Below are 22,043 nucleotides of genomic sequence, written 5' to 3' on the forward strand. Positions count from 1 at the left end.
AATGGATTAAATCCTTTAGTGACAAGCAGCTGATGAAAATCAGATTGAATTAGAAAACTGAAGACTTCTCTACTATTCAGAATTTTGGAAAGTGCCTTAATGAATCCAGGCAAAGTTGTTTGTTTTTTTAAAAAGCATGTACAGCTGTTACATAGTTGTCTCTGCTTTACTTTGATACTGTATTAATGGTGAGCTGGGAATGGACTTGAAAAGTCTGGTTAGGACCTTAAATGGCACTCTTAAGAGAAAAGATAAAGGACATTCTTTGCCCTGATAATATTTGAAAAGAGGTCTTAGTTTGCAAATATTAAAATTGTTTTTAGGAGGAACCATTTGTGAAATTCTTAAATAACTTATTTGAAAAATGGTGTATTACATTTAAAAGCAAGAGTTCTATGACTATTCTGGCCTGTCTGATGGTTAATGTCATTATTAAGCTGTCTCTTCTTATTTTGCTGATGATGCTACAGCAATGGTCTGTAAATAAAGCAATTAATTTCCTATGCAGTTGCTTATACCAAATATGTTGTGAAAGTATTTGGTTTTTTAAGCTGCTGGATTATTGTTATTAAAATGCTTGAGAAAAGGAGCTACATGTCAACAACAGAACATGCATACAAGCTCTATACAAAAGAGGTGTTTCCCAATTGTCTAGCACGGTGTTTCTCAACCTTGGCTGCTTTAAGGTGTATGGACTTCAACTCCCAGAATTTCCTAGCTGGCTTAAAGCATCCAAGTTGAGAAACACTAGTCTAGCAAGTAGTACTATATAAGACTCATTATTATTGCAATGTTTACTATCACTACTTTGCCTGAAAAATAGACTACATCCAGTGAATTAGGAAATTAGCAACTTCTCTTTGATTCAGAAAGAGGTTTGTCATCTTCAAATGAAGTCTGCCCAGCAGAGCAGAAAAAGCACCACGCCATCAAATTATCCTGGCATACAGAAATATATGCTTTCAGAAGGCCACCAACCTTGGTTAAAAAGCAAACTTCCTTGGCGCCACCTGGTTATTAAGCAACATGTATGCACATGTCTGTATTAAACATTAATGGCTGCTGGGAAATTAGTTACTAGATTGCTTAGATTGGGGTCTACAAAGGATTAACCATAAGTCACTGCCTGGAAGGGCTCAGGAAATTTTAGGAAATAAGCAGAAAGACCTTTGAAAGCCTTAACACATTGTTTCCAGTTCTGGCTTATTATGGAAGAAACAAGCCATGGAATCTCATTTGTTAATCCTTCTCATCTGCTAGAAGGAGTCAAACCAGAGAATTCAAAGAAGGGTGCAATGTTGCCCATTCATATCTGAAGCTATATGTATCCCAAGACAGCCAGTTATTTGTAAAGTAAATACTCTGTTGAACTGAAACTCCTTTCTTTTCAAGAACTCCAGAAAAGCAGTATCCCAGGAAAGTTGGAAAATAGCATGCAATTCAGAATTTTAACAATAATTTCTGGTAAAATGGAATGCAGAAATGCGTGCCCACAGAAAATCATTTTGAGACCAGAACATTTATTATAGAGCAATGCCACAGCTAGTTAGGCATTTCCAACTGTATGTGTGAGTGGAAAGGCACATGATTAAGACCCTCCTCTCCATTAAAGCTGGTGATTTAATGAAACTGACTGGCAGATGATCGAGGACAAATGAGAGTATTTTAGAAACTGTATCAATTATGAAAGATAACACAAGATGAGGTGATTGTCCCTTGTTTATATGGATTTTAAAGGGGATTTGAGTTTCAAAGATTAGTCCATTAACGGCAGTTAGTCATGATGGATATATGTAATTTCCAATTTCAAAGGTAGCTTGCCTATATCTTTGAATACCAATTGCTAGGAACAATAGCAGGAGAGGGAATCTAACTGGCCATTATAAGGGGCAGTATTATAGATAAGCTAGATCTGGCTTGATTCCAAAAAGCTCTTGCATTAATTTCTCCATGATATAATCTGCTTCCATGCTATTACTTTTGCTGGATAATTTTGTTGTATTGTTACCATGCCAACTTTGTTGCTATTTGGGAGGGGGGTGTTGGGTTTTCGACAATAGACATGTCAGGTCTCTTTGGAGGTTTTTTGCTGGGCTTGTGGCTCAATTAATAACTTCTGTATTTTTAACTATAACAGTTATGGTGCATACAGAAGGCAACCAGGAAACTGCAACATTGCTTTTTCCAACAATCCTTAGCTAAATGGCTTTAGCAAAATAAGCTTTATCAAGTCATATTAGAACGATCAAAAATAGTAAGTGCTTGCCAAGATTTTCTACATAACCAGACTGCTTTTCGTTCTGCTCTCAGTGGGAATAAGAATATCCGTATAAGCACTCAAGGATCATGGGAAAAGTAACCCTGTATGGCAAATAAAGCTGTGTATTAGTTGATTTTGCAGTAGGAAACTATGGCCAACAATTTCATTTCCCCCCAGCACATTACAGCCTTCCAAAGCCTCATGTCAGTGAGCCAAGAATTTCATCAGTTATTCTAAACACCTATGGGCATAGGAACTTACTGATAGGAGATACTTTGAAAGGGAAGTAACACCTTTTTAAGAATTGCAGTGTTCCATACTGAATACAACACAATTGAGAACTTATTAACAATTCTTTCAAAGGATGTTTATAAAATACAGTTTCATATAAAATACATAATCACTTCCTCCTATATGCAAGAAAAGCTGAGCAATATTAAGGTGTCCCCCCGCCCCTGGTAACTTGATCAAAGAAGAACCCAGTTCATAGTTCTAGATACCAACTGCTATTATCTTTCTTGAAGGAATATTTAATGCTATTGCCTTTCTCACTTGAACGTAATTCAGTGTGCATCACAGGATGCTGAGGGACTTTTGCCTCATCACAAACAATGGGAAGCTGGGGTTCTATAGTTACAATGGTTAATTGAGTAAATAACTGGCCTATGGTCAATTACCTGAAAGGTAAATATAATTATGCATAAAATAGATCAAATTACTATGAAGGATGTCAGGAAAAAAAACTGTTCTTTTCCTATGTCTACTTTGCCTTAGGAAGGTGGGATTGTATGAGATAGATACTGTAAATGATTACATTGCACTAAAACTTTACTGTTACACATTACTTTATAAGGACACTTTCACTCCAATTTTCACTCCAAGGGAGGAGAGAAGGAATTGCAGCTGCATTTTTTTTTTCTCTTTGGTTGAATTTGAAACCTTACGTGATATAGCAACTTCATGCCCTGTTATGCAAATGATTGTCAAAAAATGTAAAAAGGCATTGGCATAGGTCCAACTGTTCTATTAATTTAAAGGACAGGGTGATTCTACCAATGCTTCCTACAAAATCCATCCCCAAATCATATCCTATATCATTTCCTAAGGTCCCACAATAGAGAAGGTATGAAAGATTAAAGGGCCTGTGATGTGCTTAAAAAAGGTCTTTGCAGGGTAAGTGGGTAATTATTATTTAAAATAATAAACACCAGTTGGTGTAAGCACAAACTGATGCTCTGGGAACTGGACAACTTTGCATTCACGTTATTGGAGGTAACTGAACAGGGAAGGACTCGCAGATTTATGGTAGATGAACAAAGCAGTCTAGTCCACAGTTGCTATGAAGAACCATGAATTCTGTGTTTAAGATCATTAGGAAAATGAACAAACAAACAAACAGTCAGTATCATCATATGAATCAGTGCTCTGTCAGAGTTTACAAAAAGAACATTGCAAAATTGGACATAGGTGCTGACAAAGGCATGAAAATTATCAGCAGGCCACTGCAGCAGTTGTCCTATAAAGAGCTGAGGATGTTTAATTTAGTTACAGAAATGCATGGAAGTATACCTTGAAGAGAAAGTTGAAAACCAACAATAGAAGCTGACAGATACAAACAAACAACACAAAAACCTCTTCACACAGATCATATTCTGTTGTCAATTCACTATTAGTTAGGATTGGATGATGGCCAACAATTCAGATGGTTTTAGGAATTAATTAGATAAAGTCATAGAAACAAAAACTGGTTACCACTAATGGTTGGCTATATGCCATACTCGGAACCAGCACTGCTACTCCTCTGGAAGATAATTACTGGGCTCCAACTGCTGTCTTATATCTTCGATGTGTGTTCATCAAGTAGATCAGGATGGCCATGGTTGTAATTACGATACTTAACTACAGTATATAAACCTTTAGACTGATTGAGCAGTGCAATTATATAGTGTCATTTATGACAGAAAAGCTAGGAGCTAAACCAGCATGATGAAGCATTCATTACTTGAGAGCAACTTTTTTACGTTTACTGCAGAAAAACTTTGGATTTCATTCACCATTTTTAATTCTTAAGAAACAAGGATGGCTCTTTTTTTTTTTTTTTAAAAAGCAGAACTAGGGAAAAATATCGCAAGAATACTACCACCTTATTAACCAATGTGTTCCAGGCATAGGATGTCTAATATTTTTTACCTGGAATTATTCTTTCTGCAGTGTATGTATTCTTAACTGAATGCAGTGCATCTTCTGGGGGATTCTCACTGCCAAAAAAAATCACTGCTGGATTTAAGACCATAAAATCAAAATTAATGATACAGTTCTTAAATGTGCATTTATTAAATTACTAGATTAATGATCAAGGCTATTAAAAGAACATAAATCTTGTGCTATAATACACATATACAAAGTTAATTTGTTTTTTTTTTTTAAATAGCTTTGTCTCTTCAAGAATAAGGTAGCCAAAATATAGGAACAAAGATTTTATTTGAGAAAATATAATTAATTTGTACTTCTTTATATACAGCTGTTCTACAATAATTATTTTTTTCAGCATACAGCTCAAAAAGATATATTACTTTATCTCTGTAAAAAGATTTATTTTAGCGTTTGGACTCCCATTTGGAACAGTACATATTCACGGCATATAGAACTGCAGCTTACAGCAGAACATATAGAAAAACATCAAGATGGTTTTCCTTCTGGAAGGAATTAAGAATATTTGTCATTGTACAAAATACTGCTGAGAAATGTATCTTTGTAACATCTGTTCCATTCATTCTACCTACAAAATAATTACCAATGTAGTGACTATTGTGGCTATTACTACCTCTTAATTTGGTGTAATTTGTACCCTTATACTAATTAGGCCCCAAAATATTGCTGTTTTGGAATTAAGGTACCATTAAAATCAGATATTCAGAAACCATATCAGCATAAGCTCTTTTCATAATGGGTATTACAAAAAATAACAAAGCATGGGTGTACTTTGTATTTCATTCCACAAGCTTGTCACACAACAGGACATACTTCTGCATTTGCTTATGAAGGTTTATCATTGTCTTTCATTTATGTTTGGGGAAACATCTCCTTCAGCCTTGATGTGGTCTTTTCTGTCCTCTCAGCTTGGAAAAAAATGTGTGTGTATGTGTTTATGTGTGTGTAATTATATATACACACATATGCCAATTCACTTCCATCTTTCCATCTTTCCCTTCTTTTTCACAGACTAATGTGAACACATGCATGTTTCACCAATAACCCCTGGCTAATTAACATTTCTTAGAAGCAATATATGCTTATTTCTAAAGTTATACAAACTCAGTTACTTTAGAAAACCAGTTTAGAAACATCTTAAAATGTGACATCTATTCCTCATACACCACACAAAGTTAGCTTTTATTAAGCTACACAGCAACAACTGTGCCTATGCTCAGGAGTCTTCTCCAACACCAAAGTTCAGAAGTATCAATACTCCTCCTATCCTGCTTCTTCAAAGTCCATAGGAAGTGTTACCAGCCTCCTAAACATGTGCTTAGCCATCACATATTGTTATGGTGGGGAGACATATGTAGGTATCGCTTACATATGAGTAAGTGTACATTCCTGTACTCTTAAGTATCTGCACTTTATGCATGCAGATCTTAGGTGCTAGCAACTGAACAGGATCATAAGCTTTCTGTGATTATGCCTGATAATAAAAGGTTAGCAGTTATGAAGAAATTTGCCTAGGATATGTGTTAAGATGTTGGACTAGGACTGGGGAGACACGGTTCTAGTTGCCCTTCCACTATGGAAGCTCACTGGGTAACTAGGAGTCAAGTTACTCTAGATCAATGCCTGCCCCCCATCTTACAGGGTTGTTGTGTGAATAATAGAGGGGGTATTATATATGCTTCCATGAACTCCCAAATGAAAAGCAGGCTATAGTAAAATACCATTACTTTCATTGTCTATTCTGTCCCCACAACTCTCCTCTAAATTTAATTTTGTAGAAATTGTTCTAAGGATTTCTGCAAATAAAAATATTGTGTTTCAGTGCTATACTTGGGCAACAATTAAAAAAAATATGCTGGATAGAGTAAAGTAATAATTCTCAATATAGGATTGCTAGTTTTTATAAGAAGCTCTGGGCTATTTTATAGCATTTCAAGAACTACTTTTTTGTTGTTTTGAGTCTGATCTATTTAACTGCATTTCCCCCCTCCTCAAACAGGAAGAAGAGAGTACTGTTTGGTTAGAGTGTGTCCGTAAATCAAAGAAACAACATCACTGGTTTTGAGAAACATTTTTTTACTTCTACCATGCAGCTCAAAGAACGCAGAAAATGGGGGAGTTTTGGCAGCTCTGTCAATTTAGCTTGGCTGAAAAGCAGAGATTTGCCTAAGAAGCTTGAGACAGTATTTCAAACCATTTATTCACATGCACTAGCATGCAATATTATGTGCACTGTAGCTCTTTTTTGAAATCATACATTGTTAGCAGTCTTTCATATCATTAGCCCTGGTATCCTTGGGAGCACAAATTATGGTAATTCCCCTTTTCCTTATATTTATTTATTTTTTATATAACCATTTCCAGCAGGGAGATTATTGTTTAGTTCCAAAGTAAGTTGTTATGAGATTCCTCAGGGCTCTTTTATCCCCCAAATGTTTTAATATCTACAAAAGCTTTACTTGTGATATGTTCACACAGGTTACCACACTGTTAAATAAAGTAGAAAAGTTCAGAGAAGAGCAACAACTAAGTCCTGCTAAAGGAAGTTGGGTATGTTTAACCCTGAGAGGCAAAAAAAGCAGGATATGAGAGCCTTATTCAGATATACCTGTGCAGATGTTACACACAAGAAGGCCAAGATGCTAGACAGCAGAACACAGAATAATAGACTTAAGTTACAGGAAGGCTGATTCCAGTTTAATGTTATAAAAAAACCTTCCTAACAATAAGAATAGTTCAACAATGGAATGAAAACTGGTGTTCCTGCCCTCTGGAACACCATCCCCTCCTCCAAGATCCATATAGACCCCACTCTGGCCATGTTCGAAGGAGCTCTGAAAACCTGATTCTTTCCCTAGGCCTTGGCTTACAATGGGTGGCAGGTCCTGAACGTTTGAATGTCATTTAATGGTTGTTTTTCTTCCAGCATTTGGGCTTTAATTGTATGATTGATTTTACTGTACACTGCCCAGAGTTGGGCTGCCTTGTAAAGTTCTAGACAAACTAACCAACTGGAAAAATAATGGGCTTCCTATTAAGCAAAGGCTGAATAGAAATTTATTGGTGATGCCTTAATTTGGGAAGGCAGGCAGGCAGGCAGGAGATGATCTCATGGATATAAAAAACAGCTCAGTTTTAAACCTTACCTATACAGAATAATATTGGTCAGTTTTCTGATTATATCTTATAAGCAAAGAGAGCACATATGTCTTGAGTCCAGGACTGTAAGTCTGGGTTGATCCTATCCTACTATTGTAGCAAAATAATCTTTGCCATAGCCAATGCTTGGTAAATCCAAAGCTCTTGATATATTGATAAATTATCAATAATTTACATCTTAAGACTGTATCAACCTTTCAAGATGGCAAGTGATCAAAATCAGTGCTCAGACTATCAAGGCTTTCCATTCTGTCAAAGGGTTAATGCAACCACTTTAAGCAGCCCTGGCATTGTCTGAGGCTTGCATGCACACAGATGGCACTACTGTCAGTACTGCTACCAAGTGTTCCTTGTGCATGAACATACATGCTCAGATGATGCGGTGAGGCCTTCAAAGTGTCCAGGCCTTCAAGCAAGGGGTTCAGAAGGACATGATTGACAAAGTTCCTCTACAAAGGTTAACAGAGCTCTAATTTATGTGTTACACACTGAGTGCTGTATTATAGTCTCAGGGTTAAGCATATTAGAAAACAAAGAAGTCAAATTCAAGTGATAACTTGAGTGGTATGAAAGTATCCAAATTTCAGTCTCACATCACAGATTAAAACAAGAGCAGAACAACCTTTTGCTTAGAGCAGAGGCTGACAGATCTTGGGATGCTTTGCTATTCATCAGGAACAGGGTAACAAAATGTGACTCTTAGTAGAGATGAAGAGACTGTCTATTATTCATTTATACATATAGTGATTTATCTGCCTCCTCCTCCTAACAATCAGGTGGCTCACCGTAAAATAATAAAATCGCATGACATGAAAAAGTAAACATAAAAAAGGGTATAGCACAAGAAAGAGTGCTATATTAGTTAGTTTGCTAGAACTGCCTAGAACATTAGTTTGCTAGAACTGCCTTCTGGGTTGAAGACTAGCCAGTCTTACCTATGTTCTGTCTAGCTATGTTGGTCTTTAATTTCCATAATCTCTAAGCAGCATACCAATGGGTGAAGGCTAGTGCAGACCATGGGAATGATCAATATACTGCAGTCTTAGGCATTCATTAAACAAAAGACAAAAAGAGCTACAGTCTCCAGCAAAGAAGTAGAACGTTTATGGAACCCCACAAAAGAATACCACGAAGCAAATCAAAACTCAGTTTGATTTCTGGAGGCCTGCTGGATGATGACTAGAAGTACTGGTCTTCTTGACACAGAAGTGCCACAAAACTGAGTTCAGAACCAAAAAATTGGACAATTTATTTCAGAATAATGATCTACTAAAGGCAAATACTGCTTGGTATTGAGGGCAAATGCAAGAAGCCTTCACTAAAGTTTAGCAATGCTTAATAGGTACATTGCATTGTATTATATAATCTGATGTATCATAATAGCTGCTATTATTAGCTATAAGTAGGAAGAATTTTACTTTGTGAACATAAAGGTAACCTAGAGGTCTCACACAGTAACAGCTCCTAAACTTTTGTACTCAAAATAGAAAAGGAGTCTCTTGAAGAACTCTTGGCATGTGAGAAATTCTTGAAAGATCTATACAGAGTAGAATCCTTACATTTTATAGTTAGACATTTCAATAACCCTGATACATTTCAGCAATTTGGATAGGCATCAAACAAGGTGTCAAACGTTTCTTCTAAAGACGCAATAATGCTTATAGGTATAGATACTTTGTCAAGAGAAAAATATTGGTGAATGCATATTGTCAAGGTACACACTGAAAATATCAGAATGAATTATAATTTTTGTTGAGAATTATGAAGTAATACTTCAAGCTTTCATACCAGTATGAGGCTTTTATTTCCTTGTATCTTTCAATTGAGATAGCTTGTAAATGTGTAAGAAACAGTGGTGCAGCCTTACAGAGCTATTTCTTTTTCTTAAAAAAGGATTATTTCTTGATAGACATAGATCTATTTTTCCAGCTGCGCCAAAACTGGCAAACTAAATTTTAGGAAAGTTCTCAATGCAAGTAGCATGCCCGTGGCCTCAACTAAGCCAGAATCGTAAAACATTTTAGCTAATAGCCAAATCTGCCAAAATGAATCTTGTCACTACAATGATCTCTACATGGGGCTGCCCTTGAAGACCATCTGGAAATTACAAGTGGTCTAGAATGCAGCAGCATGCCTAATTGGTGGGGGGGGGGGACACCTCAGGTTGCCCACATTACATCACTGCTACAGGAGCTGCACTGGCTCCCACTTTCTTTCTGGGTGCAATTCAAGATGCTGGTTATCACCTTTAAAGCCCTTCATGGCATGGGGCCAGGTTACTTGCTGGACCACCTCTCCCTGAGGGTATCTGCTCATTCCACCAAGTCAGATAGGATGGGTACACTCCAGGTCCTTTCTCTTAAATGTTGTCATCTAGATGAACCTAGGAAGTGTGCCTTCAGTAGTGATCCCTGCCTGGTGAAACACCCTCACCCCTGAGAACTGGCAGGCCACTGGCCTTTCAGAAGACCTTAAAAAGCTGGTTCTTCCTTCAGGTGGGATACAGTGACACTGGAGCCCAGGGGTTGTGATATTTATGTAATAGGGAGTGTTGGTTTAGGGCCACTTTTTTTTTCCTTCGGGAGGTTGGTTTTTATTGTTTCTTTTATGTTCTTAATGTTAGTGTGAGCTCCCCAGAGTTATGGCACAGAAGATGGGCAGCCATATAAGTCTCTTAAATAAATAAATAAATAAATAAATAAACAAACAAATAAACAAACAAACAAATAAATAAAGCTAACAATAATTCTGTTGCAAGACCTTATAAAAGAGGTGGAACAAACACCTGCAAATTACAATGACATAGTAAGTATATAGCTGCTAAGGACTTTTTTTCCTGGATATAAATCACAAACCATTTTTCAGATCTCACAATGCCCTACCAGCTGCAATTTATGCGATATAGGTTTGCTCCGTTTGTGAAGAAATACAACTTTATTTTTGTTACAATCAGCAAACCACAATCTAATGGCAGAAAGAGCAATCTAAATTGCAAAATGAATTCTGAAACAAGATTCATTTTTGTTTTTCTGATTTATATACAGTAGAAACTCTTATTAATGTTGAACAAGTTCAGTTAATTGGCCAATAACTGCAAATATCAGTTCTGATACTTAAATGCAATTTAATCAATTTCTCAACCATAACAAAGGGAAAAACTAAGGCAGCCCATGAGAAAAAGGTATATGAAACACAATCTGACACCACAGACCTATGTTGTCAGTTAAAAATGGCAGATTTAGGAAGAAGATGATGCCTATGACTGGCACCACTGAGGTTGAAAAGCCAACACAATTTGAGGCAAAACAGTATAGTGATTTCCTGAGTTGTAGGTGTTGGGGAATTTTGGTACATACTTTGGGACTAATTTGTCTGAAGGGGGCTAGGAATTTTATAGCAACCATGACAAAAGTCATATTTATGAATAGGGAGGAGAAGTTCCACTCCCTTACCTGGGAACTGGGGAGGACCATGTTATATTTGCTCATAAGAAGAGAAGAAATGGTTGAAAGCAAAGGAATGACTATGTAGTACAAATGGGTGTACAATCCTTGCTGCAAAGCATGGATGCCTCTGAAGACGAGATGCTTTGGAGGCATTGTTTGGTGGATTTGTGGTAATCCCTTTGCAATGTCTAAACTTACTTTCTCTTCCTATCCTTAATTACTGCTTTCCTTTGCCCAACTTATCCATTCTTTTCTCTCTCTTCCTTTTGTGGTTTCTGTCAAAAGGAGGGACGGATTCTGTATGTGGGTCCCTCTGTGTATGTATATGTGAGAATGGTTTGTGTTGGCAAGATTAAACTATGCAGACGGGGACTAATTAGTTTTGTACATGGAGCGCCTTATTTTACAGGCAGTTAATTTTAATCAGTAATCATTATTCAGAATAATATAAATGTGTATTTTTGTCCTGGCTGTCCTTTTTTGGAGTTTGGCTTCTGACAGAAAGATGCACAATTCTCTAACTACCTTACATTAAGAATCATCTTCTTTGTGCCTATCTCAAGTGACACAGAGCCAAAATACAGTGCAGATCACATACTCAATTTGTTCTGGTTTTCAGTGGATAGGAACATCTCAGGTGTTCCCCCATCATTAACAGATTGTCAAGTTAGATTTGTTGGTGTCTTATCACTGAAAAGGTGGTGGTCCTGTTAGGATGGTATACCAAAACTACTAACAGATTCACTTGGATTTCATGATGTCTTGGAATGGATTGTGGTTGGTCTTACCAATCTGTTGACCCCCTAGTTAGTACCTGAAATAGGGAACTTAGTAGGCTGTCAATAAAACTTCTAGGTGACCTCTGTGATCTGCTTCAAAGATCTTTACACTGTATATGGTTGAACTTTGGGAGCTGAAGCAAGAAATAGATGGCTAGAGCATATGGAGAAAGACTTAACTCCAAGAGGGCACAGCATAAATCTTATTGTAAAGTTTCTGTTGCATTAAAGCGTGCTGCAAAAAGGAGTTTTCTTCAGCATGTACTGCATGACCTGCTGAGTTATTTTGTGCCATGAGGACTAATGTCCCCATTTCTCTTCCCCCCAATTCAATTACTGAACTCTTAGAAGCTTATTTTAATCAATTTTTGTATGTGTGTTTGAGCAAACCTACTTGGATACAAGCCAGCTTGGATGATACCACGGATGTAGAATAATTATGAGAGTTGTCTGGTAATGCTTCTTATATAGTTAGTTTAGAGCAGTTTTACTTTTTGTCACCTGCAAACATGGAAGAGAATATTTTAACCCTTTCCCTTTGGATTCATCCCAAAGTAGCTTGCAACTTCTAGCTTTTAAGCTATTAGAGGTGCCTTACTTAACATCATCAATGTCTTTCTGAGGGAGATGAGTATGCCTTGTTTAAAGAAGGCAGTTATGAGACCACTTCTGCAGAAACCTGCATTACGTCCCTTGGAGGCAGACAGTTATAGGCCAGCCTTTAATGTTCCCTGGTTGGTGAGGTGATGGAAAAGAGTGGTTGCTTCTGAAAGATACAAGTTAACTTGACCATGTCAACCTAACTTCACAATGGGCTAGGGGATACAGGCTGCCTTTATGTCTGCTCTGGAAATTTCCATTAATACATGCCAGGCTGATCTTTAGAAGAATTCATAGACGCCATATTCTACCTGTGTAAAAAGCATTGCATAGGCTGCCAATTTGCTTCTGGACAAGATAGAAAATGGTAGTTATTATCTTTAAAGCCCACTGGCTGCCAAATTATTTCTGGGCAGGACACAAAATACAGTTATCATCATCAAAGCCCTATATGGCTTGAATTAAGCCTGAGAGAATGCTTCTTTGTAGGTCCTTCCCTTGCTTTATGCACATTTGCTTTATGTGGATTTACTATTTTGGGATTGATCATTTTCGACCAAGAATATTTGGATAATGTAGTGCCTAAGAATAAGGCTCTAAAATTTATGAGCACATGTGTCAATACAGTTGAATTACCAAATCTGACACCATTCCCTGTCACCCCCTTTCTTTCATTGGTTCAGGGTCTCACTTCATGTGGATTTGCTCCAAACCAATTCATTTTAAGGGAATGTAACCCTAATATAAAACAAAGAAAGCCTATATATGATTTACCTGTCCCCTTGAGGTAGTCTGAGGAAGTTTACCTACAGTTGCTCTAGGTTCATCTCACAGTAAGCCCTCTGTGTTGCCATCCCAGTTCTCTAGAATGAACTCACTGCTAGGATCACAACCCTCCTTGCTGGCTTTTAAAAAGGTCCCAAGTCATAACTTTTAAATCAGGCTTTTTATTCCTGATTTTAAGTGCTTAGAGTTGTTTTTAAATTACTCTAACGTTAATTCTGTTTTATTGTAAAGTACAGGTAGTCCTCACTTAACAATCACAAAGAGACCAGAAGATTCATTGTTAAGGGGGCAGTCATTAAGCAAAGCATCATGTGACTGCACCTGATTTTTCAACCTTTTTTGCAGCAGTGGTTAAGTGAATCACATAGTCATTAAGTGAATTGCACAGTTCCCCATTGATTTTGCTTGGCAAAAGCTGGCTAGGAAGATCGCAAATGGCGATCACATGACAATGGGAGCTGGTTGCCAAGAGTGCAGATTGCAATCACATGATGGCGGGACATTGCGATGGTCGTAACTGCAAGGACTGGTCATAAGTAGCTTTTTAGCACCATCCTAACTTCAAATGGTCGTTAAGCAAGGACTACCTGTATAACAGATCTTAATAATTGGTAGTGTAATATGTTCAATAAACAAAGAAACAGGAATAAGGTGAATTACCTTGCTGAATCAGACCAAACTGAGTGTGTTTTGCATATTACTGCACCACTAAATTATCATCTAACAGTTGATATTCATCTATGCCTTTTAACAAAAATGCTGGATGTTGGGAGGCACTTTAGTAATGAAGACTGAACATAATCATTTTAGACCTTGTCCTCTTTGGACATAAGGGTTTCATGGGAAGTCTGCTTATGTATTCCTCCACTTAGTTCAAAAGTAGTGGTAAGCCACTCCTGCTGACTTGCTTTGTGGGGCTTGAGGTTTTTGGTCCAAAAGATTGTCTTGATAGCTTCATTCACTGAAAAGATAAAGCAGCCTTAACTGGCACTGGTTTTCCATCATGGCTGCATTTGTAAACCTCTTCTAAAGCAATTAGTTAAACTAAATTTCCAATATTTCAATGCTCAGTTTTAGATTTGTCCACCAATTTTATATCTATCATCTATTATTTCAGTCCAATAGACATTTTATCCAATGTCCAATAAACATTCAATCCAATAGACATTTTATATCTATCATCTATTATTTCAATCAAAATTAAAACTAATTCAGCCAATGGAAGAAAAAACCCAGCAACACAAATCTTAACTTCACAATAAGCAGATATCTACTAGACAATTTCATATTACAAAATATAAAAGTTAATGTTCTGTTTGTTTCATTAGCTAGCCTTTAAGAAACTAAAGAACTAATTACTTCAGAATCCCAGGGATACCTATTAGCAGTATGATAACATGACAACATCTTGTACTGTAATATGGTTCAGTTAGCTTTTTAATCAGTTTTATATATTTAATGATATTAATTACATAAAAGGAAATAATTAGGAAAGTTTTTTACTATCATTCTGAATTCACAAATTGAGTCTTTCTTAGCATATTTACTAGGTATCATTTCAAAGAATTTCCTTCATATTGTTATGCTTCCTTTCCTCTTCCCCATTTTCAGAGGCAAATAACAAGAAACCACTGTTATTTACATAAGTTTTTTTTAATGGAAAAGTTTACAAGTGTTATTGCATTTTCTCTCACAACGCCACTATGAGAAAGTTTTTATTTTTATAATAAAGATCTACTTATAGCCACATAGTAAAGCTACAAATTGAAATCAAGAATTCTGCAAAATTTGTGTATCAGCTGATGAGATGTTTGAATTAAATGGCCAGGGACATGAATTTATCAAGCAGTGGCAAGTTTCTGGAACACATAACAGCCTTTTGGATAAAGTGCTTAATTAGCTGGTTGGTTGCAATTAACTTTTACTAAACTGAAAAAAGCAGAGTGAGATTATTATGGAAAATGAGTAAAAAGGGAAGAAAGTTGAAGTATGTGCTTTAAAGCTACCTTTCATCTAAGTTTCCCCCTTGCCTGGTATAATTTTTCACACTCAGAGAATTGAAAAACCTTTTAAGCTTGGATGGATGAAGCATCACACATATATTGTTCATGTAACTATGGTAACCTACAAATGACACCAATGTTCCTGTTTTATATACAAATGAAAGGACAGCTGTGGCGATCACATGCCTGCCAGAAAGAATAATATCCATGAATGCACCAGTGTAGAATAGTGGTAAAAATGCTGGACTGGAAAACACAGGTTCAAGTCCACCCTAAGCTATAAAGCTCACTGGAAGACTTCAACCCAGTCTTTTTCTTAGCTCAACCTACCTCACAAGGTTATTGTTGTGGGGGAAAAAACCTGGACTCTGTATTTTACCTTGAAGTCCTGAAGAAAGGTGAAATATAATTCCAACAAATAATTTAATAAACTGATATAACCTCACTCTCAAACTTACAACTTGCTTTTCTTAATCAAAACTCTTTAAAAATATACATAAATTAAAACTGCAGTGGAGGCAACATTTATCCAAAATATCCATGTTCATTATTTCTGCTTATGCCATATCTATTTTCTAAGTAAATATGAATGAATGTTAAAATAATTTCTGAGTTTGCATCCAACTCATACTTTCTCTTCCTTTATGTGTTATAGAATTACATGGAGCTAATGGACTTTAAGCAAATTTGCTTAAAGTCATATTGTTAGATACCCTCCACAGACACAAGTTACAGATTTTTTTTTTAAGTGATTTCTAGGATTCAAGAAATTAAAAGGGCAAGAGGATTTCCTCTTGTTAATACTGTCCAGGATAGTCACCTGGATTATTTTTTCCTGATTTCAACTATTCTTAAGTCAACTATAGAAAATGAACCCAAAGTTTCTATTGGATTGGATAGTATATTTTACATTTAGCCAAGGTCATATTGAGATCCCCTTGTGATGCAATACAGGGACGTAGTCAAATAAATTAATTATCTTCCTCCTTTATTTATTTAGGTTATTTCCAAAAAAGGAATTCTTATGATTACATGAAATTTAGAGCTAACAACTTTGAGCACTTCCTTGAGCTTTAGGAAACTCAGATTAAGGAGAGGAGCAATTTATTGATTCTGTACTGTACTAAATTGTAATGCCCTTTTATATTGGTTATGTAAATTATACAGCTAATAATAAAGCATATACTTTCATTATCATACGACTTGGATTTTATCATTCCATCTTCATGAAGAACTTGCTTCATCTCAATAGTTAGGAGTTAAAGCAGTCTGTTACTGAAATTCCATTTATGTATAAACTTCACTGTTTCTGGCAAGAAACATTAGCTATCAATATAGTAATGAGTAAGTACACTAGCAAAATGTGTCATGAACTAACACTAGCATAATGAGGAAAGGGAAGGTTTCTTGGCATCTATTGTATTGTATATCTATTATAAAAAGAACAAAATAAAGTTACCAGATCACTGATACCAACTCCATGATTGTGGTTTAGTTAGGAGTGGAAATAAAAATTCAAATAAGGCACCACAGATTCAAGTATTTTTATCTAGAAACATTTCCCCAACCTGATGGTCTCCATATGTTTTTGGACTAGAACTCTTGCCAGGCCTGAATACCGGTCATGTTATTTCAGGCTACTGGACATCTAGAATAACTGAAAGCCACCAAGCTGGAAAAGGCTGATCTAAAAGCAATGTAATTGGAAAGCTGGAAGGCAAATCTGCACTTGGCGTATGGTTGGCTAAGTCTATCACAAAAAAGGAGACCACTGTGCCCAGAGAGCATCTATGTCTTGTCTCTTTCGATAGACCTTTAATTGACTTCGGTGCCTAATTTATTGTTAATTTTTACAGGGTCTTTAAATTTTTTGTATTCTATTAGCTACCTTGAATACTCACTTTAGTAACAAACTGGGACATAAATCAATCAATAAAAGTATACTCAGAAGAAACCCTCACTGACTTCAACTGGGACCCACTCCCAGGTAAGAGGATTTCAGCATCAGTCAAGCATGTAAAATAGCAGACAACATCTGTGGTGCTTTTCCACACAACAATGTCATGACTAACACAATGCTTCCATTCCCACCGCCCCCCCCCCCCAGTTCTTTGTGTAGGCTTCTTCAATAAGACCTTGGGCCAGAAGGGTTAAACCCCCTTGGTAAATGGGGTCTTTTATTTTAGCTATACAGCTCAACAAAAGAGGCAGCAACTGGTGCCTTGCGTGCAAGGAGGCACATACAACCACTTGCAGTTCATGCTGCATGTTCTTGTCCAACAGGGCTGCACAATGTCCGAAGGTGAAATATGCAGGCTATCCACCAAACTAATGTCTAGGAGAAGTGAAGGAAGACCATAAACTCTCTCTTAATTTTAGCACTTAAATAAAAAAAAAATAATAAAAAAATTAGGCCATCATTAAAAAGCAACCTCTTAGGATCCTGCCTTATCTGGCTTGAATGTAAGAAAGCTTGCTGCATCTTTTATTTGGAATCAGTGTCTTGAGTGGAGGAAGGGTACATACAGTAAAAACACTAGCATAAAACATAAAATCTGTTCAGGACAAAGATAAAAGTGGCCCAGAGTATCAAAAAATAAAACAAACTCTTCTGTAGAAAACAGTTTGAGAGAGAAAGTGTTATATACATTCTGAAAATAATATATAAAGCCAGTATTATATTAAAATTTTACAGAATACAATATTGTCTAGAAATAGTTTTGTATATAAATATATGTTCTGCTCACTTCATTTATCAAGTAAAGAACAGGTTGTTTATTGATAGCATCATACTGGGCAAAACAAAAGAAAGAACTGAAAAACGAAGGTTGAAAGTTGGGTCCTGTTTCAGCCCAAAATAAAATTTCTATTTAACCACAGATTACTACGTTCTTGTCTTCTTTCAAATAATTAGAACTTTCTTCAGCTACAAGAGAAAGGCTTTCCTTGAAACTGGATCCTCTTTCAATATGGAGGCCTCTTCCTCCTCTTTCCCTTCTGAAGTGACCTTGTGCCAGGCCTCAAATCCACACTTTTAGGAAGCTCAGCTATTTTTCTCAGTTCAAGTACCTTGAACTTCCAGGTACTCATTTCTGCATAATACTTTAAGCATGCATCTTCTCTTCATCCTAAGCACTCTTTATCATTTCAACAAATTTGGAAAGATAAAAGGGGCCTCTTTGCACTTGAAATACAACCTGGAATCAGTAAGTTGCAATCTTCCCCAAACAGAGTATGTTTAATTACATAATGGCCAGCTATCCCAGAGAGAAAGTCATATAAATTTCTAAGCAGAAAGGTGGGGGGGGGGGAGAATCCTCACACTGAGCCTTTATGTCATTTTCTTAAGGTCTATTGTTAAACTGAAGCCTCCTTGTCTTTTTAAATACCTTCATGTGAATGGATGAGGCAAGACATCTGCCAGGGTCCACTCACATTTGCATGCAAATCAGATATTTAGGGAGACACACATGCTGGTCACTGGACAGGCAACACCAGTCTCTCTGCAGACTAAATTGGAATCAAAAAGTTCAGCCTCCTGCTTCTGCTGTTGTGTACACCTTATTAGGCTTTTTGTGCAAATCCATTAAAAAGCAGAAGAATCAAATTAGGGAGGAAAGTGAAAAACACAGATGCAAAATGCTCCCTAGAGAGGGAAATAACCAAAGTCAAGTCCACGCCACGTGACCTTCTAGAAAGCATCTTGCCACACAAACATTCTCTCCCTGCATTTTTGTTCTTTGTAGGCAAGAGACACTAAGAAATATCCCCGGTGGACAGCTAATATAATAGCCAAAGGCAACTTTCAGGCAATAATGATTTTTGGACAACTTTCTTGGTAACAATAAATGGCTTAATGTGTAAACAGGGCAATAGCCAGACCACATGTTTTTCACAGAGAAGGAGGAATGGGTCTTTAGACTGAAACCTTCAGGCCAGGAATTTTTGGAAGAAAGGAAGGAGCCACCATGGCCTCCCTCAGGCCCGAAAGGACAAAGGACACTGGCTGGCAAACTTTCCACACTTTGTCTGCCCCGACTAAATTATAGCTGGCAGGAACAGCTCCCTTTATACTCTCCACCAGCTGGACAGAGACAGTAACTCTTTGAAATCCTCCCGCCCTCCTCATCCCCCGATTCCTTCCCTTTAGCAAAGTAAGGGGGCCAAGGGCCCTCGACTGCCTCTCAACAATCGAAAAAGGAGGCAGGGGAATCATTTCACCAGGGGAGAAGCAGCCATTCCCTATTATTCTAACCCTTTCTCTCCTCTGTCGGCGTCGGGAGCTTTTGGGACGTTTGCCTCGCTCCCGAAAGTCTTCCAAGCGCCAGTCCCCCGACAGCCTTTCCAGAGAACGGCAGCTGCTGCTAGGCGACATCTCTCGCACGCGTCCCTGGGGGTCTCGCTCACGGTTCCTTCCTGGAGAAAACCCACCACCTCCCTCCGCCGAGGGCGCCGGGTTCTCGGCCAGCTCTTTCGCTCGCTCGCACGCGCGCGCCCACCTCCTCCTGGCCGCCACGCGCGACCCCCTCCCTGCTCTTACACTCACTCCATCGCACTTTGGACTTCGGGTTAACCCTCCCCTTGCCGGGAAGCCCGCCGCCTCCCTGCTGCCCCGATGTCAGAAGTAAGCGCTTACCTAAAGGGGGAAGGGCACGAGCGGCAGATGAGGGGAACCCGCTTCTTGGATCTCCCCATGCAGGACCCGGAGAGATGCTCCCCAGCCGCTGCCGGCCCTGCCCAGGGGGCGCGGCTGCCACCACCCTTGGAGAAGGGGATGGAATGAAAGATGCTTTAATACTGAAGCTCCATCAGTTCAAGTTTTAAGCGCGACGACCTTATGAGGCAAGAAACCGGGAACCTCGGCGAGGCGTTGCCCTCTCCTCCCTCTCCTCGTAGCTGTAATTCCCACTCTGAAAAGCCGCGGCTGGTTAGTCCCCCAGATCGTCTTTTTCCTTCCTCCCTGCTGCTGGCTTCGCTTCGCTTCGCTTCGCTTTGCCTCCGGCCGCCGCCGCCGCCGCTCCTCACCACCTCCTTTCCTAAGCTCCGTTTGCACAGCCTGCAGCCGGCGTGCAGCTGGTGTAAGCAAAGCGAGTCAGCTGACGAGCCGCCCGGCCATTGGCTGCCCTCCCTTCGACGCCCCCCGCCCCCCGCCTCAATACACCAGAGACCCAAGGCCGACACCATCTGTACGGGCTGGAAACAAAGGAAGAAGAAGCCGCCTCGCTTAATAGGGCCGGGCGCGCTCTTGGCCTGTCGATGCTGTGGGAACGGAGGGGCTGCGGGAACGAGAGAGAGAAAGAGAGAGAGAGAGAGAGAGAGAGAGAGAATGAGAATGAGAATGAGAGTGAGAGGGAAGGAAGGAAGGAAGGAAGGAAGGAAGGAAGGAAGGAAGGAAGGAAGGAAGGAAGGAAGGAAGGAAGGAAGGAAGGAAGGAAGGAAGGAGAAGAAGAAGGAGAAGAAGGAGAAGGAAGGAAGGAAGGAAGGAAGGAAGGAGAGAAGGAAGGAAGGAAGGAGAGAAGGAAGGAGAGAAGGAAGGAAGGAAGGAAGAAGAAGAAGGAGAAGAAGGAGAAGGAAGGAAGGAAGGAAGGAAGGAAGGAAGGAAGGAAGGAAGGAAGGAAGGAAGGAAGGAAGGAAGGAAGGAAACGTCTTGCTCCCCTCCCCCATTTCCATGCGCATCACTTCCAGGTCTCTGGCACTGGGGCCTGAACGAGGGGTCAGATATGGCTTCTCTCCTTTTGTGCTGGAGGCTGACAATACAAGGGAAACAACAAAGGCAACAAAGCTGACTGGAAAGACTGTGCAGAATGTCAACCTGTGTGTGTATTTACTCACATGCTCTAGGAAAGGTGTTTGTTTCATTTTCAAAGGGTGCACTTGCACTGGGTCCCAGAAGGCTGGGGTTGATCACTTTCAAATGCTTTATTTATCAGAGTGATTAAGGTAAGGGGAAGTCTGATATCTTAATAAGAGAAGGCAGCAGCTAAAACATTTGATTTGGCACTACAAGTCAGCATTTTTCTTTCTGTGGCCTGTTGGTTAGCTTATTGGTGCCTCTGCTTTCAGGGCAAGGAACTAGTAGGCAGTTTACAGTACGAAAATATAGAGGGCTAGCCAAAACCATGCATAATACTTGTTAAACACTTTTTAAAGATGACCTTGGGGCATTACTTAAAGGTCACCAGGAGGTGAGAATTCCACACTTAGAGGACAACTCTTGAAAAGGTTCTGTCTCTGGTGTCCAACAGACTGATTGATGAAAGGACCCTAGATTCTGATAGAGATTTAGTCTGTTCTGGACTGATTACTAGTGCTGAAGAGCAGATGTGCAGTCTGTGAGCACACCTTGATTCTGAACTACCTTTGGATTTTTAGGGGGTGGCAGTGGAGAGGAACATCTTGGCTCAATTCCATCTAGTTGCCAGATGGACCTGGTTACAGCATGATTAGACCATTGGCAAGTGTTCTCAGTTGAAGCTTCTGTTGGTGTACCTAGGCTGCTAACTAACTGTAGTGGTATGTGGGAATGACCTTGGGAGACTGGGCCCAGAGATGCTGCCTAGGAAATGGTCAGAGAAGAGACAGCTTAGTGGGTGGGGCAAGAGGCTCAGAAGAGACCCTCCCTAGTTTCTCTGGGTGTAAAGGAGACAGGGGAGAATTGTACTTTCAGACTTGCCAGATTCTGTTAATGTAGCCTTACAATAAAGTAGAATTAGCTCATCTGGTTGTGTTTCCTGTCTGGCCCACCAGGCAAGGATGACACTAATAGATAATATTGGGACCACATCATGCTCCTGCTGAA

General features: G+C 38.8%; 1 protein-coding gene across 2 annotated transcripts in view; it reads right to left on the reverse strand.

Moving 5' to 3' along the window:
* The window catches only part of LRRN1 (leucine rich repeat neuronal 1), a 30,087-nt gene extending 9,812 nt beyond the window's left edge, over positions 1-20,275 (reverse strand). The window contains exon 1 of one of the 2 annotated variants that reach the window (XM_007434786.3): positions 19,881-20,275. The gene's annotated coding sequence lies outside the window, so the exon portion shown is untranslated. Of the gene's footprint in view, positions 1-19,499; positions 19,796-19,880 lie in introns of those variants that run through there. The other variant, XM_088134329.1, reaches the window with a different exon arrangement.
* Between the last annotated feature and the right edge of the window lie 1,768 nt (positions 20,276-22,043).

The sequence above is a fragment of the Python bivittatus genome, unplaced genomic scaffold, assembly GCF_059951505.1.
Source record: "Python bivittatus isolate LINGU-HERP-01145 unplaced genomic scaffold, Pbiv_v1 ctg000080_np1212, whole genome shotgun sequence".
NCBI classification, from domain to species: Eukaryota; Metazoa; Chordata; class Lepidosauria; order Squamata; family Pythonidae; genus Python; species Python bivittatus.